The sequence below is a fragment of the Cavia porcellus genome, unplaced genomic scaffold (assembly GCF_034190915.1).
Source record: "Cavia porcellus strain 051 isolate PalLab524CR breed Dunkin Hartley unplaced genomic scaffold, mCavPor4.1 scaffold_16, whole genome shotgun sequence".
Lineage (NCBI taxonomy): Eukaryota > Metazoa > Chordata > Mammalia > Rodentia > Caviidae > Cavia > Cavia porcellus.
The window spans coordinates 5051937-5068231 of NW_026947499.1; positions in this window are offsets into that span (position 1 = coordinate 5051937).

Here is a 16295-nt window from a genome sequence, read left to right on the forward strand (position 1 = left end):
AAATCATAGATAGAAGAAAATGAAATGACGGGAGCACAGCCAAAGGGGCGGTGGAGAAATCAAGTCTCGGCTTCAGGTCTGAAAAAAGAGCTTCATGCTGTGGGGAGGGAAAAGGGAAGAATGAAATTGTAGACATCTTTGCAGGAAGCTCGCAGGCGGGCTGCACAGGGGCGGGACCTCTGAGCAGATCTGGGATGGACAGACAGCTAAGACTAGCAGTGGACTGGACCGCGTTCAGACCTCCCCTCCCACGCACTTGGGGAGACCATGGTGTCTCTCCAGCAGGACTGCTCACCTGTGAAGGAGGATACTCATCCCCTCTCGACATCAAGGGGAGACTTAGGAAAATTCCTCACACAGGCTTAGACAGAGGATGAGGTCCAGCAAACACGAGAAACTATAATGTTGTGCCACTTTGTGTTTATTTGTATTTATAAGGTGACTTTGAAAACAAAGCCAGAGTTTGAGGAGAAAAACAGATGAGTTTCAGTCTCTTTCCTCCCTCTCCTCTTCCTCAGGCTGTGAGAGACATTTGCATTGTGACTGCCATGGAGGGAGAAGAATGCGCCCGGGGGAGCGTTCATGAACATTATGAATGAGCCAGCGAGGGCCTCTGAGTGCAGACACCGTGCCTCCATGCCAGAGCCCAGGTTCTGTCCCGAAGAAGGGGCAGGTGCCCAAGGTGGAAGGCGGCTTGAGTTTGTTCATGTGTTCAGTGTGCGGTATATCATATCTCCCTATTCATTCTGATTAAGATTAACCATTTACCAGGAAGCACAGGATATTCACATTTAAATATTCAAAGCATAATTTGTCACAGCTTCTGATATTCTTTCATCTTTTATAAATGGTAGAGGAGGGTCTCAACATGAAACTGACCCACCCTGACTGGATATCCAGAGAGGGTCTGACTGGGTTCCTCTTCCAGATGGAGCCGTGTGGACGGCTTGGTCACACCCCCTGGGAATTATCCTGCATGTGCTTGTGAATCCTGTTTCCTGATTATCCTGAAGTGGAATTCCATCCATTTTATGCATGCGATCCAGGGATTGGATCTTAGACATTCTCCTACCGAGGCCTGCTCCTGTCCAGAAATGGATGAGCTTCCCTCTGACCGGGAAGCTCAGGAGCCCTGCTCCCTCTGGAGCTGTGTCACCCTATCCACAAAGCACCCACCCTTGAGCTCTCTGGTCTGTCACACAGGAAGGCTAATTGTTTGCCATTGATTTGGGGCCCGCTCTGTCTTTTGTTCAAAGACTATGGCAGACGCACCAGTTACCTTGCCTCTGAAAACATTGTAGGAACTATCTTTCCTTTGGCTTCAGATGATTTAAGTTCATCTCCTGTACCTGATCCTGTTTTGTTTCCTTGGCTACAGATAAAATCACAGCTCTTCACTATAAGGCGGTGTGCTGGGACGGCTTAGGATTCAGGCAAGTTGCTCTTCTCAAGGTCTAATCCTGGTTTAACTTTCCTGTCATGTGTGACCCCATTACAAAGGGGAAATGCTTCATGGCTTTTGTTTAAGGGACAGTGGCTCCACTGTTACACTGACCAAACACATGCTGCGTTAAAGGATATGTAACCAGTACACACATCTGTGTGCGTGCACATGCGGGTGCATGTGTGTGGCCTGCATTTAACTATACTAGGTGAAATACTCGCCATCCTAATGATTCATTAAAAAGACCACTTTGGGGGTGCAAATGATCCTGTGGTTCCCACCAGAGAAGCATGATATTTACAGTTGGCAGAATCTCCCAAATGATTCGGGTGAGTCTGTGCTAGACGAGGAGACTCTGAGAATAACTAAGATCCCTTCCCTGGAAATCTTTACATCCCACATGAAGGCACCACAGGCCTAGAAACACTGCCAGCCACGCCGACACGGGTGGGAATGATCAGCTGCAGATCGGAGGCCCCAGCAGTCCCGGCTGTAGCCTTAGGTTTTGCAGGGAAGATGAAGGAACCTGGGGCGTGAGGAGGCGAATCGTCCAGTTTGAAGGACATTCCTGTCAAGCTGGAGGAAAGCTACCCACGGCAGTGAGTACCAACAAAGAAGTGCCTTCAGGGCTCACACACTTGGTGGGACTGTGACACCCCAGACGACAGAATCTCACATGTTTCTGAGTGTAAAAGGCAGACAGACACAGATATGTGACCCAGAGTGCCCTGCAATATCAAAATGGCATGTGATCTGGTGGAAGGAACATGCCCTAACAGGCGGTGCAGGAGGACCAGCAGGGGAGGGAGGCTGAGATACAGTTAGAGGAACTGCAAATGATGGGTTTCTGCCCCTGTGAAATTTTCAGAGCCATCATGGCAAAGGAGCCCAAAACAACAGCATATGCGCTGTCCCCTCCTTCTCCCATCATCCCCAAAATAAACTTCCTGTCTCTTCCTTCACGTGCCCCAAGGTTCCTCCAAATCAGCTGTTAATGTCACCTGGCCCCCTCCCAAACTACCCCCAGCCAGACCTGATAAAAGCCCAAGCAGTCCTTTGTCTGTGCTGAGGAAATCCTGCCCTCTTCTGCAGCCCTCCTGAGCCTGCAGTAAAGGCCACTTTCTCTCGATCTCTCCCACTTGGTCTCTGGGCTGTGCCGAAAAACCTAACACAAATGCTCCTCCATGGCACGGACACACTGGGGCAGAGGGCATAGTGGGTGGAGATGGGGGTTTTACAGCAGGGCATGAGGTCTGAACTGACCTCAGTGGCTGTAAGATCCATGAAACAAAAGGGCCAGTCATGAACCAGGGTGCTGGGGCCTGTCTCCAACTCCACCAGGAAAGTCAGGTCAAGTGATGTCTTATAAACACTTGCATAAATTAAGTCATCTCTTTGGGGTTACAGCCTGAAGGTGTGAGTGGAGTGTACTGCACGTGAAAGTCTTAGGTGCTGAGCTATGGGAAATGTTTCAGGAACAGCACAAGAGTCTGAGGGAATTAGTTATATGGGCAAAATGTACCCAAATATACTACATACTTCTAAACTAGCTGGGTGGATAACTGCCACCATCTAGTATCTCTGCACAAAAAGCAAACACAGTGTGGGGAATGGGAAAATGGGAAAGAGGAAAATAAAAAGAAGGGTGTGGAGGTCCACACCTGTGATCCCAGCACTCTAGGAGGCTGAGGCGGGAGGACTGCAGGTCCCTCTAGACCAGCACAATGACTTAAGGACCACATGTTTCAAAATTTTGCACAATAAAAGGAATCACCAACAGAGTTAAAAAAAACAAACCACACAGTGGGAAAAAGTTATAGCCACTTGTCCCTCAAAGGACTCATATCTAAAACATGAAGAACTGTAAAAAAAGAGCCCTCCAGTTTCAAAGACCTAGTTCAGAAATGTGCATCTGAGATAAATACAGACTTCCTAGAAGAAATATGAACAGCAAACAGGTACATGAAACAGTATTCAGCATCACTGGTCACTGAGACTCCACCTCACTCCAGAAAGAACGGCTGCCATCAAGAAATCAACCAATATCAAATGCTGGAGGGGCTGTGGGGAAAGGAAACTTCTCTATTGTTGTTGGGAGTGCAGACTGGTAAAACTGCTGGAGAAATCAGTGTGAAGATTCCTCAAAAATCAGGATTAGAGATCCGGTTCAACCCAGCTATTGTCATTCTAGGTGTCTTCCCAGAAGAATTAAAAATATCATACCACAGTGACATATGTGTACCCAGGAACATTTGTAATATAGCTCAATCTCAGAAACAACTCAAATGTCCCTTCATCAAGGAATGGGGAAAAAAAAAGATTTTAAGAATGGAGTACTACTTGGTCATAAAAAGGATTAAACTCATGATTTTTACGTGTAAATGGATGCAACTGAGACCGTACTTACACATGAAATAAGTCAGGACTGTGTGTGGACATCACATTGTCTCACTAGTGTGAGAAGCTGAATGAATAAATAAGATCCAAAATGTACAACAGACATTGTGAATTAGGAAGAAACTGTTCAGGAGGAAGAGAAACTCATGGGGGAAATGGGAAAGGAAGGGAGAGAAAAGGGGGGGATACATATGTATATACACACAGAGAGAATTAAGGTAGTAACACAGCTAGTTTCTCTTAGTTCTGAAAAGAGAGGCCCATGCTAACGCTGGTGCGCAGTGTTTCCCGCCTCTGTCTTGCGCTCTGAATGACTCCCACGCAGACCACAGCATTCACTGTACTAAGTATTGTTACTGCTTTAGGAGCCTGTTTGGAAACTTGTTTGTCATTATTTTTACTTTTTTATCTTTAAAAATAAAAATCAAATATTTAAAGAGTGGAAAAAAGGCTGGGGATGCAGCTCAGTGTGAAGGCCCTGGGTTCGAGCCCTAGTATGATTTATTTTTAAAAGGAGAAAGAGAAGAAGGAGGAGGTGGATGAGGAGAAGAGGGGGAGAATGAGGAGGGGAGGGGGAAGGGAGGGGAAAGGGGAGGGAGGAGCCCCTGTCCGGAGCCAAGACCACAGCATGCTGCCTACGCTATCTGTGGAAACATGTGGTGGAATCTTCGAAACACATTTTTTTTTTTAATTTTTAAAAACATAAAGCATAAAAATGGTCTGCAATTTCAAAAAATAGGAAATTAACACTAGTTAACATATTGCATATTGTCATCTTGAAAGTAGTTGCTCTGATTATAAAAATTTAGGCATAAAAGATGATCAAACAACCAGACAATGAGAACACAAACTGTTCTTTTTGATGAACTGAACTTGGTAGTAGAGTTACCTCCTGTATGCATGTACACACACACATATGTATATGTATATGTATATGTATATGTATATGTATATGTATACATACCTATATATATGATCTTTCCCCTTGTCCTTTTCTCCTGTGCCCCATCCCTCTTCTTTCCTATTCAGCACTTTCCTTCCCTTTCGTAACTTTTAAGTGAATCAAAGAAAGTTCATACATTTTCGTCTGGATGGACTTGGTTAGGCAATAAAATGATGCACATTTGAAATTTTAATTTCTGACACTGAGCTATTTATCCTCTAATTTTAAAAAAAAGTTATCGGGGAGTTTTGGGAGGTGTGTTCTCATGTACTGGACGGAAGGAGCCCATAGTGTTGAGCGGGGCCCTGGCCTGAGGGAAGGACGCAAGCAGGATCTAAGGCTCCTGGGGAGTTGTATTGAGAGTTTTCTTGAAATGCAGTTTCCCAGAGCATCGGTCAGAGGACCTCGATTCCACAGTAGGTGCAGAGCGTGACATAAATTTCCCCACACTGCCCTCACACCTGCTGTCTCTGTGCTGTTGTCATGTGGCCACCTGCATCCAGAGGTGGCCTCCCAGAACCCAGCTCCCCTCCTTCTTGCGCACCCAAGCAAGTGATGCTGGACTCATCAAAGACAGCAGCTGGCTGCGGGCAGAGTCCGGGGTGGGAAGCCTCAGCCTCACCGCACCGGCTCTTCCTTATCCTCAGACAGGTAGCTTAAAATATTACCAATGCTGGGCGGGAAAATTCACCTAGCATTAGGAATAACAAGCAGATAACAAGGCAGGCTTAGGGGAGCAGGCTGAGAAGAGATTTGGTGCCCAAGGGGACACAATCAAGACTGTCGCACATTGAATGACAGCCAATGGTAGATGGCCGATCATATCCTTGCTGGCAAGGCGAAGGATCTAGACCCACAGCTTTGGCACTGAAGACGGCTGTAAAGGAAGGAGGAGGAACACGCTCACATCTCTGAGGCTGAGACCCAGCACCCAGGATTTATCAGGTGACACAGCTGAAGGCTTTCTTTTTACGTGAACTTGACCCAGATTTCCCCCATTCCCTCACTATTCCAAACATTCTTTGTGATCTTTAGGGGAGAGAATTAGAATTTTTTCCACTGGAAATATAACTTTGAAATAAAATGTCCTATGCATTTGGTAAGAGGTCAATGCAATTTTTGAAAAGAGATCAAATATAACTTTGAGAACAAAGTGTTCAAGTGTTTGCTCAGAAGAACAAAATGGTGGATGACTTTGAACACATACATAGAGGCTGTAGTGTCTGTTGAAAGGAGAGAAACATTAGGAGTTTTTAAAAATCAATTATATTCTTAAATAAATCACAAAGTGCTATTTGGAGACAGTTGCTCATGTGGGCATTTTCTATGACTGGTTCATAAATGATGTTGACTAAAGAGTTGTTAAATGAACCACAGCCCCCATGGATACCAAGTCTACAGCTGGACCACACCATAGATGAGAATGCTGCTGTTATGGTGTGACTCAATATGGGGTCCACTTCTGCATCGTCTCAGTAAGAGACAGAGCAGGGGTTGAGGGCTTATGTCCAGAGCACACAGCAGCTAAGTTCAGGGCAGCCAGCCGGCTCCTGCAGGATGCTCAGGGACAGCTGTATGCAGCTGCTGGTTCATCATAGCATCTTATAGAGAGCAAGGATGTGCTATTGTCCTGCTCCTGTGGTCTTCAGAGGTGCAGCTCACTATGTCAAGGAGCTGTCTATTTAGCTAAGGGAGACAAACAAAATAATACCAGCCTTTCTGAGGTTACTTTACACTAATTTATTTGTTTCCTCAAGAATGCCTCTCTAACTTTACCTAAGTGACATCATCTGAAATGCTACATAAACCGAGATTTTACTACTGGGACCTTGCTGCCAATTACCTGTAAAATAAAGGTCACAAAAATATCCTCATCATACTGATAGCATGAGGTGGGCTTAGACCATATTTGCTGCAAAACACTCACTATAATCATATTTCAAACTGGATGTCAAGATGAGTGACCTGAAAATTAATAGTGTTTATAATTATCTATTTGGCTGAGTAGCTCGGCACTACAATGGGCCAAAACCATTACCCAAGTCGCCATCACTTCAGCCAACTAACTGTGAAATAATGTGACTGCTGATGCTTCTTTACTGATTTGTGTGGCATCTATTATTCAAATGAAGTTAAATACATTGCTAATTCATGACACAAAATGGTTACACTGGCTTCAAGTTTGAAAAAAATTGTAACTCCAGCTTGTATTAACAGAAATAGAAAAGTTTCTTCTCCACTACTGATTGACACCAAGCTTTTTCTTCTTGAACCAGAATCTGTTTTTTAAAAACACTTCATCTTTTTAACACATTCATCTGGGCTACAGGGCAGAGCTTCCCCTTGGGACTGGTTCTGAGTGGGCCACAGGCTGTGGAAGGGGAGAGAGGACCCGGGATGGGGGACACGGATGGCCAGGGAGTGAGGAGTGAGGGACAGGGATGGGAAACCGTGCGGTGTAGGAAGCTGGGAGACCCTTCTGAGCCACTGGGGTTCCTTGGGACTGTGGTGAAGCAGGCTCTGTCCCCTCACCATGGCTTGCTGCAGAGGGATGAACCCCAGGGTGGTGTGAGAGGTAAGATTAACCTGCCACAGGCAGTACACACAAAGTGTAACTTATGAGAGACAGCAGGACATGCAGACCAGGGAACAGGGAGCGGGGAAAGGAATGAGGTAATGCCTTCCAGTCAACAGAGCACTCTGGTTTTGCCAGATAAAAGGTTTTGTAGGCATTGAGGGTGAGGAGGAGGCAGCCATGTGAATCAGTGAACTTGATGGGAACCGCACACTATGAAACAGGTTTGATGGTGAAAGTCCATGTGACGTGGATTTTACCATAATGAAGACAAAAAAGTCTCCAGTAGTGTCCAGCTTCAAGAAAGGAAGGAAAGCAGGGAGCGAGGAAGGAAGGAAGGAAAGAAGGAAGGAAAGAAGAAAGGAAGGAAAGAAGGAAGGAAATAAGAGACCTTCTTTCCCCACAGGCCCCCTCCCAGCATCTGTTATTGGTTGATTTCTTAATCCTGGCCATTCTTTCTGGAGTGAGGTGGAATCTCAGTGTAGTTTAAATTTGCATTTCTCAAATCACTTTCCTCCACGGTTGGTGTAGCTACTGTAGAAATCAGTGTAGAAGTTCATAAAAAAAAAAAAAATAGAATTAGAGGTGGTATTTGACCCAGCTGTTCCCCTTCTGAATATTTTTCTAGAAGAATTAAAATTATCCCACTACAGTGACATATGTGCATCCATGTTTATAGCAGCACAGTTTGTAACAGCTAAATCTCAGAAACAACCCAAATGCCCATCAATTGCAGAATGGATAAAAAAGATGTGCTATTTTTATACAATGGGGTACTAATCAGCTATAAAGAAGGATAATCTTGAGGCTTTTATAGATAAATAGATGTAATTTGAGGCCGTAGTCATGTGAAATAAAGCAGACTCACATATTTAAACAACATATTGTCCCCCTAGTGTAAAAACTGAAAGAGTAAGCAAGATGCAAAATGTACAACAGATAGTATGAAAGTGAAAAGGGGAAGAAAGTGCTCAAAAGGAAAGAACAACTGGGATGGGGGAAGGAGGAAAAAAGGAAAAAATGTATATACATACAAAATAGATAATTATACTACTAATGTATATTAGCTCATCATGATAATGGTTCGTGCGTGATCAATTTTTCATGCCATAGCTTGTAATCTGAGCAACTACTTTGAAGATAACAACACGGGATATATTAAGCAGTGTTAATCTATTTTTTTTTTGCTTTGAAATTGTGTACAATCATTTCTATTCTTCTTTTCTTTTTAAAATAAAAATTGGAGGTAGGGCCCAAGGAAATGAAAAGATGTGTTATTAGCTCAGTCCTCAGAAGGGTCCTCAGGCACTGAAACCTCATCAGCTCATGTGAACCCCTCTGTGATCTTGGTGGGGCAGCAGCTGAAATTTCTTGTTGTTCTCACCCCTGTAAAGCTCCTCCTCACAAGGCCAGGAGCCACACTACCCTTGTCGTGGGAGCCTGTCCCTCTCCTCACAGATTGACTGACCACTGCCACCTCCCAGAGCTCAGCTGGCCTCCTGGCCTCTGGGAAGGCGGTGGTCACCTCCTGTTCTGATCCAGCACCCATGAGGGCCTCTGGGAAGCCTGTGGGGTCCTCTTGTGTCCTCTCAAGGTTGCATTTGAACCTGTAGATGCTGATAGATGGCTTTTCCCCAGTTTCTGACACTGGATTGAATCTCCATGGAGATAGTCCAGCTACATGCTTTACTTAATCCTTGGCTTGCAGTACCTAGCACAGTAACTGCTCTTAGCTCACTGTGAATGTGCCCAGCATAGTACTGATGCTTAGTTCACCTCTAGTAGATGTCACCTAACCAGAAAAAGGAAGGGAAGTGAGAGGAAAAACCAAGTACTTCTGTCTGTGTCCTGGAGGAGGGTGGAGAAGCTTAAAGCCCTCAGCAGCCCAGGTCCCCGTGAGCAGCATTTTCAGACCCGGGTGTGGTGACAGTGCGAGGCACAGCCTGTCCCTGTCATCTCTTCTGGTGCCTTTGCCCCGCTAGGGGCTCGGATCTGAGCGTAGTTATTTCTGGATGCTCGGGTATCGGCTCCAGATTCCTGTTTTCACCTGCGCTGATCTGACTTCCAGGGAGCTTGGAGAAATGACTGCGTGCTCCATGTCAGAGAAAACACAGCGTGTGAATATCCCAAAGGCACGTCAGATGACCAAGCATGGAATCACACCTCCGGCAGGGTGGTTATTTACAGCCTTAAAATTTACTTCAGTGAAGTGGAGATTATAAATCTTCACATCAGGCACAGCCGAGCTCCTGGAAATTTCTCCTTTTCTGGGTTTTATTCTCATCTAAGTCATCAGCACCTGTTTTATGGTCACTGGATGGTACTTGTATTAACATTTATCAGTGCAAGACAAAGAGCTTTGATCTGTTATACTGAAGGGTGACCTGCTTATGAGCTTCCTGGGAAAATGATGGACCCAAGGTAGGACTCTGATATCATTACTAATATTTCTCCTCTGTACATGGTCAAGTGGCTTTATGAGTCTTGAACCCACACAGTGAGTGCTGAGCATAAGTGTGCTAATGGAGGCCATGAAGGGACATGGCTCCCATTTTAGTAACATCAGAATCGTAGTGAGACTCAAGCTTAGGTGTACGGATTCCGAGGAGGCTAAATTGCTTCACCCACAAATCAAATAATCAGATCCTGCAGGAAGCACTTTCATATCCAAGAGACCTGATCTGCAGGATCTCTGCAATGTGGTGAGATGCAAGAGCCTCTGACTGTATAGACACACGATGTGAGCTGAAGATCTCTGGATTCAAGTCTTCCCCTTAGCTGTTATGACTTGTGATGCACAAGTTCACATCAGCGGGTGTCAGTTTCTTCCCTACTAAAATCCAGACAGCAATTCTATCTTTCATGTGAGGTCAGGCAGAAAACTAAGAGATTGACCATACGAGTGAGTGAGAACATAATGTCGTCACTGAAATAATATTGGGAGGGGCTTTCATTTTCATCATGAGTGTTGGAAACATTCTTTCTAAAGCTATAAAAGCCCTAGGGACTTTCTTATCATTGTAGATTTGTATCACAGGGAATAATAGTAATTTGCTGAAAGTGTTTTAAAACATTGTTTGGTTATTCCCTACAATACTGTTGCTTTGGTTTATATCTAGATGTCCCTTCAAAACTCATGTGCTCAGAGCTGGGGTTTTGGGTGGTGCTTGGATCAGAGGGGTGTGATAGTGACCAGTGGACTACTCCATTGATAAGTTTATAGCTAAACAAGATTTGGGAGGTGGAGCCTGTTTGGAGGAGGTGGGTCACTCGGGTCATGGCCTGAAACACTCTTATCTCTCTTCTCATTCTTTGATCGCTGTTCATTGCTGACCCTGCCATGGACTGTTTCTCCTCTGCCATGGCTTTGTGCCTTCTCCCTTGCCTCGGAGCCAGCCAGTTATAGACTGGAACCTTTACAAACTGTGGGCCCCAATAGAACTTTCCTCCTTTTAGGTGTGGGTGTGGGATATTGTGTCATGGTGATGATAAGGTAACTAAGAACTGGTACAGCAAAGTCCACAGGGCGCTGAAAAAGAATGCTTGACTTTGCAGAACCCCGGATTGCCACATCAGTCCCCTGGGAGCCCCACAGGTCATTTACCTCTCTAAAGCTCTGTAAGCCCAGCTGAACTCTTACAAGGATTAAATTGGTTTTTCAAGTTCATTTAGGTACCAAATATCAGGTCCAGAAATACTGAGCTGCATAGAAGAGCCCCTCAAAGGACCGCCTCTGGGGAAAGTAACAATACCTTCATTATTGTCAAATCAGCTTCTCTTAATGAGAACAAGCCTCACTTACAAATGGGAGCAGAGGGTTAAAATCCATTTGCAAAACAAACCAGCTGACACACCTCTGCTGGAATCCATGGAGGACATTATTTTCCATGAGTTCAAAATTGAAAGCTCAATTGCAATATCACCTTAATTAGTAGAATCCATTCCTTGGCCAAGAAATTACAGAAACTGCACAATTGCTAAAATTGAGGATATCATCCTTGTAGCCCTTGTCAGAAGTTAGTGATAGATGCTCTTCCTTAAATGGGTTAGTCTTAAAATAGAAGCAGGTAGAATCTCATTCACAGAGGAGGTGAAGTGGATGTGTGTCTGGGCTGAAGGTGCAAGGCAGTGATGAGAAGTGGGTTCTGTTCCCAATGATGCTGTTATTGTAGGCAGCTGCTAGCTAGGAGACAGGAGCACGCTGTGCTTCATAGATACAGAGTCCTACAGGGGAGGGAGCTGGGTATCAGCTGGACTGGGTTTTATCTGCTTCTACTGGGCCTCATACTTATCATCCATTCAAGAAACAGTTATTGGGTCCCAACCACATCCCAGGGAGGAGATTCAGAGTCCCTGGACGAGCCATGCCAAGGCCAGAGGATACTGCAGAGTTGCTATCAAAAGCTCTCTGGAAGCAGAAATGGGGAGAGCAGGTCCTGTGCAGGAAATCACAGAGTAACTTCAGGCAAGAGCTGACTTGGAGATGACCATGTACATGGATTGGAGCTGATTGTGTACACAGATTGGAGCTGACTATATACGCAGAAGGCAGATGGGCTTCACCCTGCAGGCTGGGGCTGAGTCTCTGCAGGGTCCTGGTGGGAAAGGTGAGATGCAAGGGTGCCAGTCAAGGCCAGTCTGTGCCCTTCGCTGCTGATGTCAGCCACCACCTTTGAGAAGACAAAGGAGCTGGGTCCTACCACAGTTGGCACCCTGCTTTCCATCCACAGGGTTTGCATATAGGGTGCTTCTGCTGCTGCATAGGGCTCAGATGTTTTGGCAACAAAGGTTTTATTTTGTGTAAGTGTGTGTGAGGGAGGGGAGGGGGACTTAACATTGGAAAAATCAGATTTCTCTGTTCCCTTAACAAATTGGATGGCCTGGCCACGCACAGCGGCCCCCCACCCCCGCCGTTGATGTATCACATACAGGTGTAATGTTGGGGGATGTGCCTCCTTGGAGTCACATGGTTTATATTCTATGCTCAACAAGCAACTTGAAGATTTGTGGTGGAAGTCAGCCAACTACAGCGCAAAGATTAAAGGTGCTTGGCATGGCTGTGACGTAATGACATTATTTAGACTAGCCCTCAAGGTGAGTGTAGACTGGTGTCAATGAAACTTTATTTATAAAAAAAAGGGCAACTAGCAAATGTGGCCCTAGGTGAAAGTTTGGGAACCCTAGTTCCAGGGAAATAATTGTCCGGAGGGCCACCAAGTGCACAAGGTCCTAAGGGAAGAAGGGATTTTGTAAGTTGATGTGGCACAAAGCATGTTCCAGTGTCAGAGCAGACTCAGCAGAGGGACTTATTATCTGATACTACCTGTGCTTCAGATTCAGAAACTAAGTGGAAGGTGCAGGTGGGGGAGAAGTCATTATACCTGAATCAATTCTAATATATGCTGGATCTTATACTTTACAAAGTACTTGACCCAAACGGACACCCACACATATAGGGAATTAACTATCCATGAACTCGAAGCTGTTTTGTAATGCATTCATCCCAGGCCAGCTCACCCTTCTAACAGCATCTACTCTGTGATCATCTTCAACATCTCAGGCCAATGTTAAAGGCCTGAAGTCCTTGCTGGACTACAGTAGAAAAAAAAAAAAAAAAAAAAAAAAAAAAAAAAAAACAAGAGTTAATGAAATTTAAACAGGAAGTGTGTCACATGATAAAGGGAGCGATATGTATTATTGAGTAACAACTCGTTGTTATGCAGTGTGATTCTCTGAATACTATGAAAATGTATTTGAAGTCCTTTAGAATGCTCTCGGATGTTTTGGTAACTGATACATCCCATTTTGTGATGAAGAATTTAATGTAAAAAAATACACTCACATTACAATATTTTTATGGCTTATGCAAGAGGGCCAGGAATATTAGGTAGAACTTAGAGACCAGTGTCTCTCAAATTGACAGCAAGCTGAGAAGCAATAGGATGATGTCAGTGTAAATATGGTGGTGCATTCCTAGATCAAATAGGGAGAGGTCCACTGCCTTTCTGGCTCCTGGTTTAATTATTTTAATTACATCTGGGGAAAAGTTCCACCTGCCCCATTGGTTCTCTGCCTTTTTGCAAAGAGTGGGTGGCCCTCAAGGCCAGATCCCCAGGTTTCAGTCATGTCCATGTGCACTGCCTTTTGAGTTACCCCTGTGCAGGACACCTCCTCTTTGTCCTTCCACTCTTCATCCTCTCCTCCTGGATGCTGTCCCAGGTACCTGCTCTGAATGGAGGGCAGCAGCAGGCTTCTCAGCTCTCTGGTTTCCCAGGGGATAAATTGGATTGAAAGAGGGAGGAGAAGAAGGTCAATCTGAGGACTTCAGAGAGCTGTGTCCATTGAGGTGCTGACCTCCTCTTCTGAGTTGTAGTAGAGTTTTCAGCCACAACCCTGTGGGCCTAGGGAGGGGTTCCCTGCATCCTGTCCAAACCCATGTGCCCTGTAAATCAAATGAAGACAATGCTTCATTTCTCTCTTGTTGCTGGTGGTCAATCCCATCATCAACTTGGCTGCAGGAAGAGACTCCTGGAGGGTTAATGGGATCCTAAGAGCCATGGCTGACAGTAGCTTAATCCACTGCTGAGGTCATAGCTGGAATGGCTGTTAGCAGGTGAGGCCCAGTAGCCAGAAGTGGTCACAGGAATGTAACCTTGGGGACAATATCTAGCCCCTGGCCCCTCCCCCTGTGGCTGCTTCCAATCTACTCTTCTTCCAGCCACCGTGAGTTGAGCAACTTTCCCCCACCAGACCTTTGCGCAATGTCTCTGCCTTGGAGCCAGCCAGTGATGGACCAAGCTCAGGAGCTGTGAGCTCCAGTGAGCCTCTCCTCTTTAAGTTGCTAATTTCAGGTGTCAAATCACAGTGGTCAGAAAGAATACAGTGTCAGAACCTGAATAGTGCACATGCTAATGTCAAGGTGAATCAATGAACTATTTATATCCATGACATAAATTTTTTACAGTAAATGTTGACATTCTCAAGTGACCTTTATTGCAGATATTGGAAAAGTGATGTGAATTGTTCAGGTAATACACTAAAAATTTAAAATATGATTTGTAGCTGGCTGAATCTGGAACTCACTGACTTTGTCAAGCCAAGCTTTTATGTGACAGTGTTTAATTTACCTTCAGTTTTGATTTCACACATGGTAGCACTAGGGAAGGGAAGTGCCCATGTTCACTGGGGAAATAGTTATATAGCAAAGGCGTATTAGAAACTATATCTTCATAATCATCTAGACATGGTTAGTTTTATTATTCTGTATGATTTAAGCCTAACACTAATGATGTTGGCTGAGCAGAAGATAGCCTTGCCAAATAGGGTGAGCTCTGACAGTGACCACAGAAGAATCTGCAAACCTCATCATGTGTAGGTGTTCTAAGCTGAATGGAGTCCAACCATCTGGATGGCTTAATCCAACAGCTGCCATATTTCTCAAGAATCACCTGTCACAAACATCCAGCTGAGGCACATTTTGGTTCTTTTTCCTCCCTACACTCAGGGAGACAGAGGAAGTTGGCAGCCAGGTCACTGTCACAGGTCACTGGAACTCAAGGAAAAGCAAATCAGAAAATTGTGTTGCCGTGGAAGAGAATCCCAGCTGGTTGTGGGAAGTCAAATACTGTGTATCAGTGCTCATGTATCACATCACATCATATCGATCACCAAGTAGTTGTCTACAATGATGGGTGTTTTTATTCCCTCTGATAAAATCACTAGTTGAACCTATTCCCCCATGAAATATGAAAGGTTTCCTTCTTCCTCTTCTTCTCCTACTTCCTCTTGTTTCTCTTCTTCCTACTCCTCTTCTTCTTTCTCTTCTTTTTGTGGTACGGCGAGTCAAATTCATCACCTTGTGCTGGCTAGGCAGGAGCCTTGCCACTAAGATACAGCCCCAACACCGAAAGCTCCTCTTCTATAGATGGTGTAGAAGATATCTGTGGTCGAGATCTAACATGCAGGCTAAAACTCTCTTTTTTTTTTCTACTTTCATTACATTTTTAATTTTTTTTTTTGTTTTTTGTATTTTAAAGAGAACAAATCAGAACAAAACAGATCAGAACAAAAAGAGTGCAAGCCACCCAGGATTTCAAAACAAGACAACAGGAAATCAGTATTGGCTACCACAGTGTATCTTGGTTTCTTCAAAATAGTTGATCATATCGTACACACAGTAAATTTAAACAAGACAAAATAGTATAAAACCAATTAAAATGAAAGAGTAAAAGCATCACAGGCCTTCAGAACCAGACAACAGGAAAATCAACAATGGCTACCATAATATCTCTTACGCTCTTCAAAATAGCTGTCCATACCTTCACACATACTGAAAGTAAATAATACAAAACAGACTAAAACCAATCAAAACAAAACAAAAAAAAATCATTACTGGACTTCAATCATCTTGATGTGAAGTACCCAGCACCCCATTTTTTTTTACTGTTGAAGAGAATAAAACCAAATGAGAAAAACAAAATGGGGTCAGTCAAAACAAAAGGGTGAACATAGTACAGGCCTTAGAATCAAAATGTAAAGTGCTCTACGTGGTTACCATGTTGTCTCTTGTTATCTTCAAAACACTCTTAAAATTATTACCAAAATCTAAAACTGGGAAACAGCACAGATGTCTGGATTTCTAGAGTTCCCTGATGTCTTTTTTTCTGGTCCTTCTGAACTCAGATTCTGGCCCACACCCAGTGTTCATTCTCCTGATCCCCTTCTGATGGACCATGGGCCCCACTGCTCCAGTCATCACTTTGGAGGGTAGATTTAAATTCTCTTCCTTCCCTTCCTCTTTGATCATTCTCTTTTTGTTATTCTGGTGCTGGGACCTCAACACATTTTAGTTTGAGGATATGATGAATAGGAGATGCGTGAGACTGCCCAGGATTAGCCGTCTCTCAGATTCTCGGAGTTCCTGTCCATCAGCCCAG